Here is a 13963-nt window from a genome sequence, read left to right as displayed (position 1 = left end):
TGCACAGGATGAGGGTTATGCACAGAATTGGATCCTTGATTCTGGTGCAAGTTTTCATGTCACACCGCATAGAGAGTGGTTTTCCTCTTATGCACCCATGCATGGAATAGTCAAGCTTGGTGATTCCTATGAGCTTGACATTATTGGCATTGGTGATGTAAAACTTCAGATGCATAATGGCACTACTTTTGTGCTGCAGAATGTCAGACATGTGCCCAAGCTTACGAAAATCTTGCTTTCTATAGGGCAATTGGATGATCTTGGCTACACTACAGTTTTTGGTAATCGTTCTTGGATGATCCGCAAGAACAACCTTATCCTGATGAAAGGCAATAAAAACGGATCCCTGTACTCTTTGTTTGTTTCGAGTGTCGACGAACACTCTATCTATGTTGCCGAGCTGTTACGAGACTGGGCACCCTCCTGTTGTAGTGGTTAGCTGCAATTGGGATAGCTAGCGTAATGGTTAATTATGTGCTGTCTATTTATTTTACTAATTGAGTTGATGATGATTTTGTAGAGTGGAATGCGGGGAGTTGATGAAGAGGTGACGGCAATTACTCTTGGCCATTTTATATTTGCACAGTATCTTAGAATATCATTTCAATAAGCCACTATGGCTCTGTAAATAGTTGTAGTGGGAACTCCCCTTATGGCTCATGCAAGAACTAATGAGCTTCACTCATTTACAAAAGTGAAGTGGTTGTAAAAAGAGGGGCCTCAATTTTTGGCACCTCAAACTCAAAAGTAATATATTAAATACCAACTCCACAAGAGAGGTGCCGTGGAGTTTGGGGCTAGATTTAGGCCTTTCTCTTGCAAGCTTGTCTATGTCAATTCTATGTTTACTGTGTGGGTGTGTGTCATAGTCTAGGTGAGTGTGTGTGCTTGGAAATTGGAAGAAGAGGTGGACAGTTTGATGGTGATGGCTTGAAAGCTTATGTTGAATATTCTAAGCGGTCGATCTCCCCCTCTTCTCCCAACAGTGGTACCAGAGCGAAGGTTCATGGCTACCGACAACTTGATTGTCGAATTTTAAAGAGGGATTTTCAAGCTTGCAGCATCGGGTTTGCAAATCAAGGCTTAAGTGATGATTAATTGGCAAATCGACCAATTAAATCACGCTTATCGATCATCAAAATTTGGTATGTCAAACTCTAAATTTAAATTAACGGCTAAATCTTGTGGATTGTGAAGGCAGAAGAGCGAGAATCGAAGAAGCAAGATATTTTGAAGATATTGATTAAGCGTGCATAAGAAATTCGGCATCAGAGTTCTTTGAAGGAGAATTTTGAACAGTTGAGTTCAGCATAGATAGAGAAAAAAAAAAAACAAGAGGAAACTGAATTTGAAGAAGCTCGGGAAGGCCGACCTTGGTTTAGGAAGAGAGAAAAGTTCTAATTTGGAATTGAAAGGAAGCAAGTCCAAGTCCACTTCATTTGCATGTATGGACAAGCTTAAAACTAGAGTTTGAAGGGCCTCAAGGATTTACCCCAACAATTCTCAAAACCCTCATCCATTAGAAGGAATTGGTCGTTGGCAATATTTTCTTCTCTCGGCTTGTCGATAAGCTTTCACAGAAACTGACCCTTGTATTCGACAGGTTCTGGTGGACGAGCTACATCAAATTCAGTATGGCAATCATGTCACCCAAGCCTTACAACCTTCTTTTTCGTCTTCTACAAGCGGCTTTTTAATTTAAAGCTATGGTATAACTTACAATCTCAAAGCTCTATCAAACCCTTTCAATTTAAAGCCTTCTGGAATAACTAATAAGTTCACAAAGACCTTTGCTTTTTCCCTTAAGGCTATAAGCCATGGAATTTAAACCCTTTTTCCGCATACAAGGGAAACTTCTCTTGGTCGGTGATTTTGAGAAGTCCCACCAAAAACTTCTCAAGCTCGACAAAACCTCAAATTCCACTTTTTTTTTTTTAAAGAAAAAAAGAAAAAAAAGAAACTATTTAGACAAACATACCATGCCACAACAAAGCCTCTCCCATCACTTGACAACACGACTTATTCTTGATGTTTTGAGGAAGAGTATCTCTATGCATCGAAGACCTTCCAACTAAAGGAAGAAGTAGGCATCCGCTCTTTTACAAAGGAACATGGCGAGCCGGCCGCGACCACAACACAATGAGATGGTATCTCTCTTTCCACGTAATGGCGAGACAACCCACACCAATAAGTTCTCTCTGATAAGCATTTCTTCCTTTACTTTTGAATTTATATCATTATTATAATGTCCATTACTTTTTTTTCATATTTATTGCGAAGACTTTTCAATAGCGACTTACTAAGTTTTAATCAGAGCAAAAAGTGCTTGTTTTGATATATTTTTTGTATCTTGAGTCTTATTTGAACATGGCCACCAAGTTGACAAGTCAGTAGGAAATTGGTTTGCGAATGGAACTTAGAGTCAAACGATGATGTCATAGTCATGTCGGGCCAATGATCACCTCAATACGAGTCTACATATCAAATAAATTGATAAGTATCTATTCTAACTTTGATTTTTTTTTCAAAGACCTACTTTGAATTTTTCAAGGGTTATCAATTTATTGTTTTTACGTCAAAAATCTAAGCATCTTCTTACCATTGTCCGTACCATTTCTCTCCCTACACCCTTGGAAACTATCCACTCTATAAGTCACCAGATTGGATTTGTTTTGGTCATATGACATGCCGAGTTTGTGTTTCTGAATATGATTGTTCACTTTTTTGTAGCTAAGCATTGATGATTCCACGTTACTGATGAAGGCACAAAAGCCACTTTTAGTTTTAATGTTGACAGACCCCAAAAGCACTCTCTCTCCAGTGCAGACGAGTCAAGCATTCTAAACTTCCAAACAAATAAACTCAAGATAAGTATCTGCTTTGCAATCATTTACACTCTTATAAAAAACCCAAATGACAAGTTATTGACGTGTGACAAATTTACATCACTGAATTATTTACTACTTATGTGCTAACATCATTTGAAGATAGAAACATGTCTGTATAACAAATACGCCAATTTCTTCATAATAGCATTTACTTATTTGATAGAAAAGTGAAGTTTACAAGTTGCTATGGTATTGCATATCTTGTAGCTTTGGGCTTATTGGCCCTAGCAGGTACTAAATTCTTGGTAAAGTTTTCTTTTCAGATAATCACACTTGTGGCCACCTTCTGTGCCACCTTCTATGGTTGTAATGCAGGATATGCTAGGCATGAGGACTCTTAAGATCTTGTGCATTCTCCATGTCCTTAGCTCATGCTTGAATACTCACTATATTTTTTGTCATGGTCTTTATTTAAACAAGAAGCCTAACCTTGTAATGTATTTTACTAGTTAATTACCTTCACACAGGCACATTCACAATGCATTTCACATTAGTCTTTTATGCCCATTCCAAGGACCCCTACCTATACACCACATTTATGAAGACCCACCTTCACTTGTAGACCAAGAAGAGCAACTCATCCCTGACAAAATAGTTGACCATGAGACCACCACTACACGCACTGGAATGGTTTATAACCGTTACCTTTTGACTTTCAAGGGCCACCCTCGAGAGGATGCCAAATGGATGCCTAAAAAGTTTTTTCGCAACTTTCCCAACCTTCTCCACACTTTCCATCACTCACGGTCCAGTTGATTTCTCTATTGAGCAACTGAGGACAGTTGCTATCCCTGGTGGGAGGGATGTTACGAGACTGGGCACCCTCCTGTTGTAGTGGTTAGCTGCAATTGGGATAGCTGGCGTAATGGTTAATTATATGCTGTCTATTTATTTTACTAATTGAGTTGATGATGATTTTGTAGAGTGGAATGCAGGGAGTTGATGAAGAGGTGACGGAAATTACTCTTGGCCATTTTATATTTGCACAGTATCTTAGAGTATCATTTCAATAAGCCACTATGGCTCTGTAAATAGTTGTAGTGGGAACTCCCCTTATGGGTCATGCAAGAACTAATGAGCTTCACTCATTTACAAAAGTGAAGTGGTTGTAAAAAGAGGGGCCTCAATTTTTGTCACCTCAAACTCAAAAATAATATATTAAATACCAACTCCACAAGAGAGGTGCCGTGGAGTTTGGGGTTAGATTTAGGCCTTTCTCTTGCAGATTCTCTTCTCTACTCTCTTAAGCTATGGTTATTTTGCTGTGTACTCTCTAATCTAGTCTCCATCTCTTACACATCTCTTACACTCTCTTACAAGCTTGTCTATGTCAATTCTATGTTTACTGTGTGGGTGTGTGCCATAGTCTAGGTGAGTGTGTGTGCTTGGAAATTGGAAGAAGAGGTGGACAGTTTGATGGTGATGGCTTGAAAGCTTATGTTGAATATTCTAAGCGGTCGATCTCCCCCTCTTCTCCCAACACGAGCTGCCGTCTCCTGAATTGTGGCATAGCCGGCTAGGGCATATTAGCCAAAAGGGAATGAAAACACTTCAGCGTTTTGGCTACTTACCTGTGTTAGATTACACGGACTTTCCATTGTGTGAGCATTGTCTGTATGGCAAACAAACTAGATTTACATCTTCGCCATTGAATAAGAAACTAGGCGAACCTCTAGACTTGGTGCACAGTGATTTGTGTGGTCCAATGCCACATAAAACTCTAGGGGGGGAAAACTACTTTCTCACGTTCATAGATGATTCTACCAGAAAGGTGTGGGTGTATCTCCTTAAGCGTAATGAAGAAGTATTTTCGACATTCCAAAAATTCCTCGCCATGGTTGAGAACCAATCAGGAACAAAGCTCAAAGCTTTTCGCACGGACAATGGTGGAGAATCCGTCTCCACAGAGTTCAAGGATTTTTGCAATAGAAGAGGCATTCGGCGGCAGTTTACTGCTCCATACACACCTCCACAAAATGGGATAGCTGAAAGAATGAATCGTACGATTCAAGAGCGAGTTGTCTCTATGATGTCTATGGCGAAGCTTACTCCAGAGTTTTGGGGGGAAGCTGTTCTGACAGCAGTGCACATCATCAACAGGTCACCTAGTTCTCCTTTGAATTTCAAAATTCCAGAGGAATTATGGAATGGCAAAAGGCCAAGCTATGAGCATCTACTTGTATTTGGATGTGAGGCATATGCACATGTGCCCAAAGAACTTCGTCGGAAGTTAGATCCCAGATCACACAAATGCATCTTTATTGGCTATGGTGCAAACGGAGAGATGGGATATCGTCTCTAGCACCCAAAATCAAACAAAGTCATTCGTAGCTCCCATGTGATTTTCAATGAATAAAAAATGCACAAGAAGCCCATCAAAGATGTTGAGTACAGACGTGTTCGTTTTGAGGATGTAGCCTCCGACCAACTTAGTTCAGTAGTGTTGCACCCACTCCTCAAGTGCAAGATACTACTATTGCTCCGGAGAGAGCGGAGTCCAGCAGTTAGGCACTGAGACGCTTTGAGAGAGTATCACGTGCGCCTGAGCGGTTTGAGGCGGGTATACACCACATTTTGGTCACTGACAGTGGAGAGCCAACCTGCTACAAAGAAGCTATACAAATGGAGGATAGCGTTAAGTGGGAGCAGGCTATGCAATCAGAATACAATTCGATTGTGGCTAATGAGACATGGGATTTGGTTGAATTACCAAAAAGAAAAAATGCTTTACCTTGCAAGTGGGTATACAAAAAGAAGTATACAACGGAAGATCCCGAGCCTAGATACAAGGCTCGTCTAGTTGCCAAGGGTTTCAAGCAGCAAAAAGGTGTGGATTTTGATGAGATTTTTTCTCCAGTAGTCAAGATGACTACACTTCGCACCGTGCTTGTCTTGGTTGCTATCCAGGACATGGAACTTGTCCAAATGGATGTGAACACAGCATTTCTTCACGGGGATCTAGATGAAGATGTCTACATGAAACAACTAGAGGGCTTCGTATGTGAAACCCCAAAACCCGCGAGGACCGAATTGGTTTGTAGACTTAAAAAGGCACTCTATGGCCTCAAGCAAGGTTCAAGGCAATGGTATAAAAAATTCAACAAATTCATGCAGTCTCAAGGTTACATTAGAAGTCAAGAGGATCACTGCTTATACACAAAAAGGTTGAACGATGGTTCTTTAATCATCTTGATCTTGTATGTAGATGATATGCTTATCACAGGCAAATCAATTGATGAAATCAATCAGCTGAAAAAGATGCTAAGCACTCAATTTTCCATGAAGGATTTGGGAGATGCCAATCACTTTCTTGGTATGCACATCAAGAGAGACAGGCAACGTGGAATTCTTGAATTATCTCAAGAAAAGTACATTCACAAAGTCTTGCAACGTTTTAGTATGCAGGGGGGGAAGTCATTGAGTACCCCAATGCAAGCATACTCCAAACTTAGCAAGGACGACTCTCCCAAGACAGTGGCTGAGAAAGAGGAAATGGCGAAAGTACCATATTCTTCAGTAGTTGGCAGTTTGATGTACGCTATGGTAGCCACAAGACCAGACATTGCACATGCAGTGGGAGTGGTTAGTAGGTACATGGCAAACCCTGGCAAGAAGCATTGGGAAGCAGTGAAGAAAATCCTCAGATATTTGAAAGGTACAACTAGCAAGTGTTTACGCTTCGGAAACAGTGATGCATCTATTGTAGGTTACACGGATGCGGATTATGCGGGTTGCGTGGATCGTAGAAGATCCACATCTAGCTATGTGTTCATGTTTGCTGGAGCAGCTATCTCTTGGAGATCGTGTCTCCAAGATTGCACGTCTTCATCTACCACTGAGGCAGAATATGTTGCTACGTCTGATGCCAGCAAGGAAGCCATATGGTTGGCTCGTCTAGTGGGAGATTTGGGCATTCACGAGGTTCCAGTACTACATTGTGATAGTCAGAGTGCCATTGCTTTGGCAAAAAATCCAGTGTTTCACTCAAAGTCGAAACACATAGAGGTCAGATACCATGTCATATGAGATGCATTGGCTGGCAAGCGTATCGAGCTTGTCAAGGTTCACACTGATGACAACCCCGCAGATGCTCTCACAAAGAGCCTAGCCTCGGAGCGATTTACACATTGTATAGAACTTATGGGTGTAGGATGAAGCCTCGGCAATGCTTCATCAATTTTGTATAGACTAACTATACTAATGCCCCTATTGGCCACCATGACCTTCAAGTGGCAGGTTGTTGGGGTGTAGGCCAGGTGGCCGTGGGAAACCACCCTTGTACACTTGATTTTCCCTATTCAATATAGGGAGAGAAAGAGGAAGAGTTTACTCTTCTCTTTTCTCTCCACTAACCCAACCTGTTTGTGTGCTTCATCCCCTTCCCCTTCTCCTTCCCTCTCTTGCACACTCCACAACTGCACCCATCAACACCCTTGGTTCAAAGTCAGACCTGGCTCCCCGAGGCTCACAGTCCGCCATTCCCCTAAGGTGTGGGTCTTTACTGCTATGGCCCTATATGAAATATGGAGAAGCCATGCGATTGATCACGTCCACCCAGCCATTGATGCCTGCCATCGGTGCAGAACATCACCTGCTTCCCATGTTCCAGTGACCCATAAGTTTCCTAATTACTCCCACACTGTGTTGAACAAAGAAAGACATGTTCATTTATTATTTATTCGAAACATTGTTCGTTAAGACAACCTTTCAAACAGTTTTCAACTTTAAAATGTATTTTAAATCATGAAGAGCATAACTTTCAAACAATAACAAGCTCTTCTATAATGCCACACAGCATTACTTTACTTGTTGCTTAACAAGCTAACAAGTCAGCAGATATGTCTAGAATTATCTGCTCTTCTCGACTCATGCTAACCGCTTGAGTGAGACTCTCCTTCGGCTAACCACCGGGAGGTACCAAGAGACCAACATGAAATATCAATCTTGGTAGGGTTCAAAGTTTGCACCATCTGTCTTCGTACCCAGGAAAAACAGAGAGCTCATTCGTCCACGATCTCTAACGATCAATCGAGCTAACCACCCGGCATTGGACTTGAGAGCCCAGCATCGGCTAACCACTGGCATAGGACTTGAGAGTCCAGTATCAATCAGAAAACAGTTTCAAAGAGTGGTACAAAACTTAACTTGATTCATCATTTCATATCAATCAATCCATAATGTTTCATCAACTTCCGGCTATAAGCCTGGTATTATTTCAACACAATTTATATAAGTCATCAATCATTCATATCACCATCGATTCAAAAAGAGACATCGCCATCCTGCCGGTATCGGGCTAATCACCCGGCAAAAGGCTAACAACCCCGCATCTTCCAATTATAAACATAGATGCATTCCAAACATATGCAACATTAGCCTTACAGAGAGATCCCGTGGTCTCCATTCATTGACTCAGTTCGTCATCATTGTCGTCATCAAGTGAGGATGAAACTCTTGTTTTGTTGCCCAAACAACATTAAACAATTCCCTTAGTCGTATTGATATCCTTTTGAAGTAAGAATTTTCCTCATTAGAAGCTTGAACCATGGCTTGACTTGGTTGCTCCATTCTCGGTTCTTCCTCCATTGGAGCCTTTCCTTTGTCCAATTCAGAAATGTATTGGTGATCCTGGCTTGACCCTGTCTCGTTCTCGTTGCGGGAGATCCTTGCCCGTTTAGAGGCCATTGTTGAAGGCTTCTTTCACGAAAGACTATTAAGTGGTGGAATCTTTCAAAATTCTCAAAGATTCCTTGTGAATTAAGGTTTATTGAACCTTAGACTTTGATTAGGATAGGTTCTTATGCTAAAAAACTTAGGTCTTGTATTCCAATGTGGGTGTTCTTCTATTCGCCCTTTGCTTTGTATTCAAAACCTTCTCATAGGCAGTTTCAAATTATGTAGGGAATATTCCAAAACTGCCAATTATTCCCTAAGGGCTAGTTTTTATGGAAAAATGCATAGAAATACCATTTCTCATTAAAAACATAAGAGAGTAATCCCAATTCCAATTATAAGGTAGGGATTGTAAATAGAAGTTGGGGAAGCACGGACGATTAGATTTATTCCTATTTATCATGAAAATATGTTCTTTATTTTTGGGAATTCCATAGACCAAATCAAGGGTCTAGAATTTTTCTTAACTAGATCCTAACCATATTAATTTGCCCACAAAATTTCATAATTTTCCGATTCATAAAAGCATTTTTCCTACTAGGGTTATGGTCTAAATTTGCCCAAATTTCCATTGGAAAATGGAAAGCTAGCCTAAGATGATCATAATTTTGAGAGCCCTATTTTTCTTGGGCTAATCAAAGCTCAATTAACCTATGGTAATTTTCTTGAACTAAGAAAAAATCATTTCCTATTTTTCTAGGCCAAAATTGACCTTAGAAAAATCATAGTAAATATTTTATCACTCAATACTTTATGAGATTTTTATCTAAGGTTTTAAACATGCCTAAAAACATGAGATAAATAGGAAATCTCAAAATTTTAAATTCTTTTATTTTCCCATTAAAAAATAGTGCTAAAAATGAGCCTTTTTGGCCTTATTTAAGATCAAATGACCTCCAAATTTAAAATCCTATTTATGGGAGGTAAAATAGATCATTTAAGACCTCTAGTAATTTCCCCATGAGCTGGAAAAATCATTTGCTAGATTTCCCCTTGAAAATAAATATTGTTTTAACTCTAATAAAAATTTTATAAGCTAAAAATTAATAGGTATTTTCCTTAGGGTGTATCATGACTACTTTTGGAGGAAAAATATTTTCCAACCTCAAAATACACTGATTTTGGACCCTTTTTGGCCTTGGAATATAGTAAATGACTTCCAAATGCCAAGCCTTATTTATTAGGGTCTAATTACATAGTAAAGATTGTGTGGTAATTTTCTCAAACATAGGAAAAATCAAAATCTAATTTTCCCTCTTAATTTGAGTTTTCAATAAATCATAACTATAAATTTATGAAGAAATAATTTAGGTGCTAATTATCCTAGCCTAATCTCAGTAAAAGAGACCTGAAATAAATAAGATAGGGACTAATTGCACTTATAAATAATTTCCCTTTGTAAAAGGTCATCAAATAGGGTCTAATTTGGCCCTAGTAATTAGCATGAGCAAAATTGCAGGATCCCTCTTAACCAAAGCTTCATCATAATTAGAGGGGCCTTGGATAAATAGGATAAGCTTTTACTTTATATAAAAGTTCAATTTTCAATAAAACAAGCAATTTGGGGCCTTAATTAAGGAGTAGTAGTTAATTTAGTAAAAATCAGAGAAATCCCAAAGAGGGTTTTGTGATAAATGATGTTATAATTCTGAGATAAATTGGGTTTAACCAAATTATAAAAGAAACTAGGGGTCCCTTCAATGCAAATGGCCAAAAATTGCCTAATTATGCATTAATAATTAGGGTTTTGCTAATCCTTGAGATGCAGAGATGATTAGGGTTCAATAATCAGAGAATTAAAGTGTTTTAGATTAGTGAATAAGCATTCCATCAATACCTAATGCATTGGGCATCAATTAGCTTCCTAAATTGCCCATAATTGACCCTAATTGAACGTTACTCAAGCACTAATCAAGATGATTCTTAATCAATGATTTAATATGATCTAAATGCTGAATTATATGCCCTTTCAACTAATCTAATCAATCAATAAGCAAGCATTGAAGACTATGTAGTGAAATTGATGAGAAATAGCAAAGAGGGGTGATTAGGGTTAATTACCAGGATTAGGGTTTTGAAGATGAGAAAATTCTGATCTTGAGAAGGCCACTAATCACCTTTCCTGAGCTTGCTTCAATATCCCAAGTTCTTGAAGAATTAGAGTAGTAATTAAGCAAAATTCTAAGTAGATTAGAGAGGTAGAAGATTGTGGAAAAGTGAGAGCTTGGCCCTCATTATTTAGGCATGAGGAGAGAGATGATGAGGTGGATGATGATGAGGAGAGAGAACACATCTCCAAAATGTGCATTTTTGAAGGAGGAAGGTGTGCTTCACATGGTTACCAAATTGGGGAGGCGAGTTGGCACAAGGTGTGAGCCTTCCATTAGACCTTCCTCAAGTTTCCTCTTTTCTCCTCCTTTCCCCTCTCATTTGCTTTATTTTAACTTGATTAAATTCATTCTTTTTCAATGGAATGTACACTTAACTTCACATATGAGTATGGGCTATCCCCTCGATCAAGATCCAACAAAATCTGCTATACAAATTTAGCAGTTTTTCACAGTAGAAAACTTTTACACTTTATTATTGAGCTTTTCTTTATTCATTTCCTTAAGTGTGATTGGAGTAATGTCACAAATTTTTGGGAACATTACAATGTTTATATATATATATATAAACAATACACACACACACACACACACACACACACACACACACACACACACATATATATATATATATTACACACACACATATGTGTGTGTGTGTAGATATACATATACATATACATAAATACATACATACATGCATACATCTCTCTCTCTCTCTCTCTATGTATATACATAGAGAGAGAGAGAGAGAGATGTATGCATGTATGTATGTATTTATGTATATGTATATGTATATCTACACACACACACACATGTGTGTGTGTAATATATATATATATATATATATATATATATATATATATATATATATATATATATATATATATATATATACATATATATATATATATATATATTGATAGCTGTTTTTTCGGCTCTTTGTAATTGCCACAGTGAGTTACCTCACCCTACCAAAATCACCCAAACACTGTGGCTATCCCTACCATTTCACTGTACATAGGCGTGCGTGAGTCACGGGACTTTTCCCATATCTTCTTAAAAACCCTCAGCTAGCTAGTCACTGGGCTAGGTGAGCCAAAAAAAATAAAAAAAATAAAAGTATATTATGGCCTCTTTGTGTGTAAATATTTCATTGTATATATGGCCTAAATATAGGGATTTTTAATAATTATTTTGGTATTTTATTTAAATATTTCTACTTAGGTGTGTGTTTTATTAAACCTATGTACACCTTCTTTCATCCTCTTACACCATAATTATATTTTTTTTTTGCCAATATGTACATACTCTAACCTCATATTTTTCCTTTATACAAATCACTCCCACATTTTCACCCTCACCCTCGTGAAAACAAAAAATTGATTTCTACTCATTGGTTACTTTTATTATATTATTTACTTGCATACCTTTTCCTCTTTCACCCAAAATAATTCAAGGAGGGACCATATCATATGATTCCAATATCTTTCCATATCCATAACTCCTCCATATTTTTATTATTATTTTTACTCATTATTCTAACACCATGTGCTCATTGAGCTAAAGTCCATGAATAGTCCATACACTAGTCCCACCATGTATATATTTCTTATTTCACCAATAATCCTCCTCCATGCATGGGTCAAGGGCAACTTGAATGCTTTGTATTATAATATGACAAAGGAGGGGCTCACTCTTGGATGCATTGTACAAATTCAACAAAGGAGGGGACCACTAAAAGACTTTTGCAGGCATAAAAAACAGGCTTTTTGGTGAGAATTTTGGCACCTATCTCCACTCCGAATTTGGAGCGGTGGTCAAAAGAGAAAATGTAGCCCACGCTCTGAATAATCACCCCAAATTTTTTCATGATTTTTGGAGCTACCAGCTGTGAGCTATGATTTTTTTAGTGGACCCCAGTTTTCCCATGCTATGCAGCCACACTCTCTCTTCCACTTTATCATTTTCCTCTTTCACACACACTTCTCCACTCATCATCCCCATCTCTCTCACCACTCCTCTCTGCACACTACTCACCTTCTCCTCAACCTTGAAGAATAAGAGAAACTATGGTGAACTCATACCTCCCACACACAATTCCATTCCAAAATTGACCACCTAGTCTCATTTTTCCTCCTCCAAATTACCCATATCTATCAAAAAACCACAAAATTCAGCCTCTTCTCTTAAAAGATAGCATCATGGTGGTTGATTACTCAGCTTCAATTACCTTGTTTCTCAAGGAAGGTCAAGAGTGGAGAAAAAATGTACCATCAAAGCTAGTGGACCGTCAACAAGCGTCAAAATTGGCCCTACTCAAGACACTTGGAGCATCAACCTTGTAAGAAATCCACCTTTTCTTACCTCTTAAGAGTTTTTCTTCCTTATTTGTATCCTACATGGATACTCCCATTGTAAATATTCAATTCCATTTGTAAATTAATACTAACTCTACTAACACTAACCCACTATGAAAAGTCCTATCACCTCCATTTCTCTCCTCTCTCTTTCCCCACCAACTTCTTGATAATTCCAAGCAAAAGAAATTAGATAAATTGTTGAAAATCTAACCCAACCATGGTTAGAGGAGTAACCCTAGCCTTCAAAATTTCTATAAAAGGAGGGTGTAGCTAGCATAAAAGGGGGGAGCCATAAGCAAGAGCACTATGCTATAGCTTGAGAAGCCAAGCTCAACCTCTCTAGAAGGAGCTCTTGAGTGGAAGCTCATTGTCTTATGCATGTGCATGTGTTGTAATAGGGGATTAGCAAGGGAAATCTATGCCATTGTAAGAGAGAGAGTGATCATTCAATTGAGAGTAGGAAATCTATCATTTCTCCTACTAGTGTAAGCCCAACATTCGCTGAATCAAGGAGGGTGGATTTGGACTAAGCTTGGATACTTTGTCTCCCTTCCAACGTGAAGTAATGGACAACAATGATGTGTAAGTGTCTTGGTGTTTTTTTTTGTTAAGTTCTTGATAGCTTGTCTCTGGTGTTGTCATCAATCTAGCCATAAATCCCACATACTGTAAGAGGGCGACAGGGTGGAGAGGACTCCCCTGGCCTTAAGACAGTGATTGGGGTGGCTTTTCTTGTGATGTGTTGTGGTGAAATTTACGCAAGCTATGTTGAACAAGTACTAATCTCACTTTGATTTGTCATGACAGATTTGTAAGAAGGTATTAATGCAACAAGCACCCCCTCCCCCTTTCTCTCTCTTTCTTAAATATATAGTTGTGTTTGCTTGATCATTGCCGATACGTTTCAAAGCAGCCCGAGCACTATCTCTCT

This window comes from Adiantum capillus-veneris, chromosome 14 (genome assembly GCF_014529385.1).
Source record: "Adiantum capillus-veneris isolate H3 chromosome 14, ASM1452938v2, whole genome shotgun sequence".
NCBI lineage: Eukaryota > Viridiplantae > Streptophyta > Polypodiopsida > Polypodiales > Pteridaceae > Adiantum > Adiantum capillus-veneris.
The sequence above is the reverse complement of the archived record's forward strand: the minus strand, read 5'-3'. Positions refer to the sequence as shown.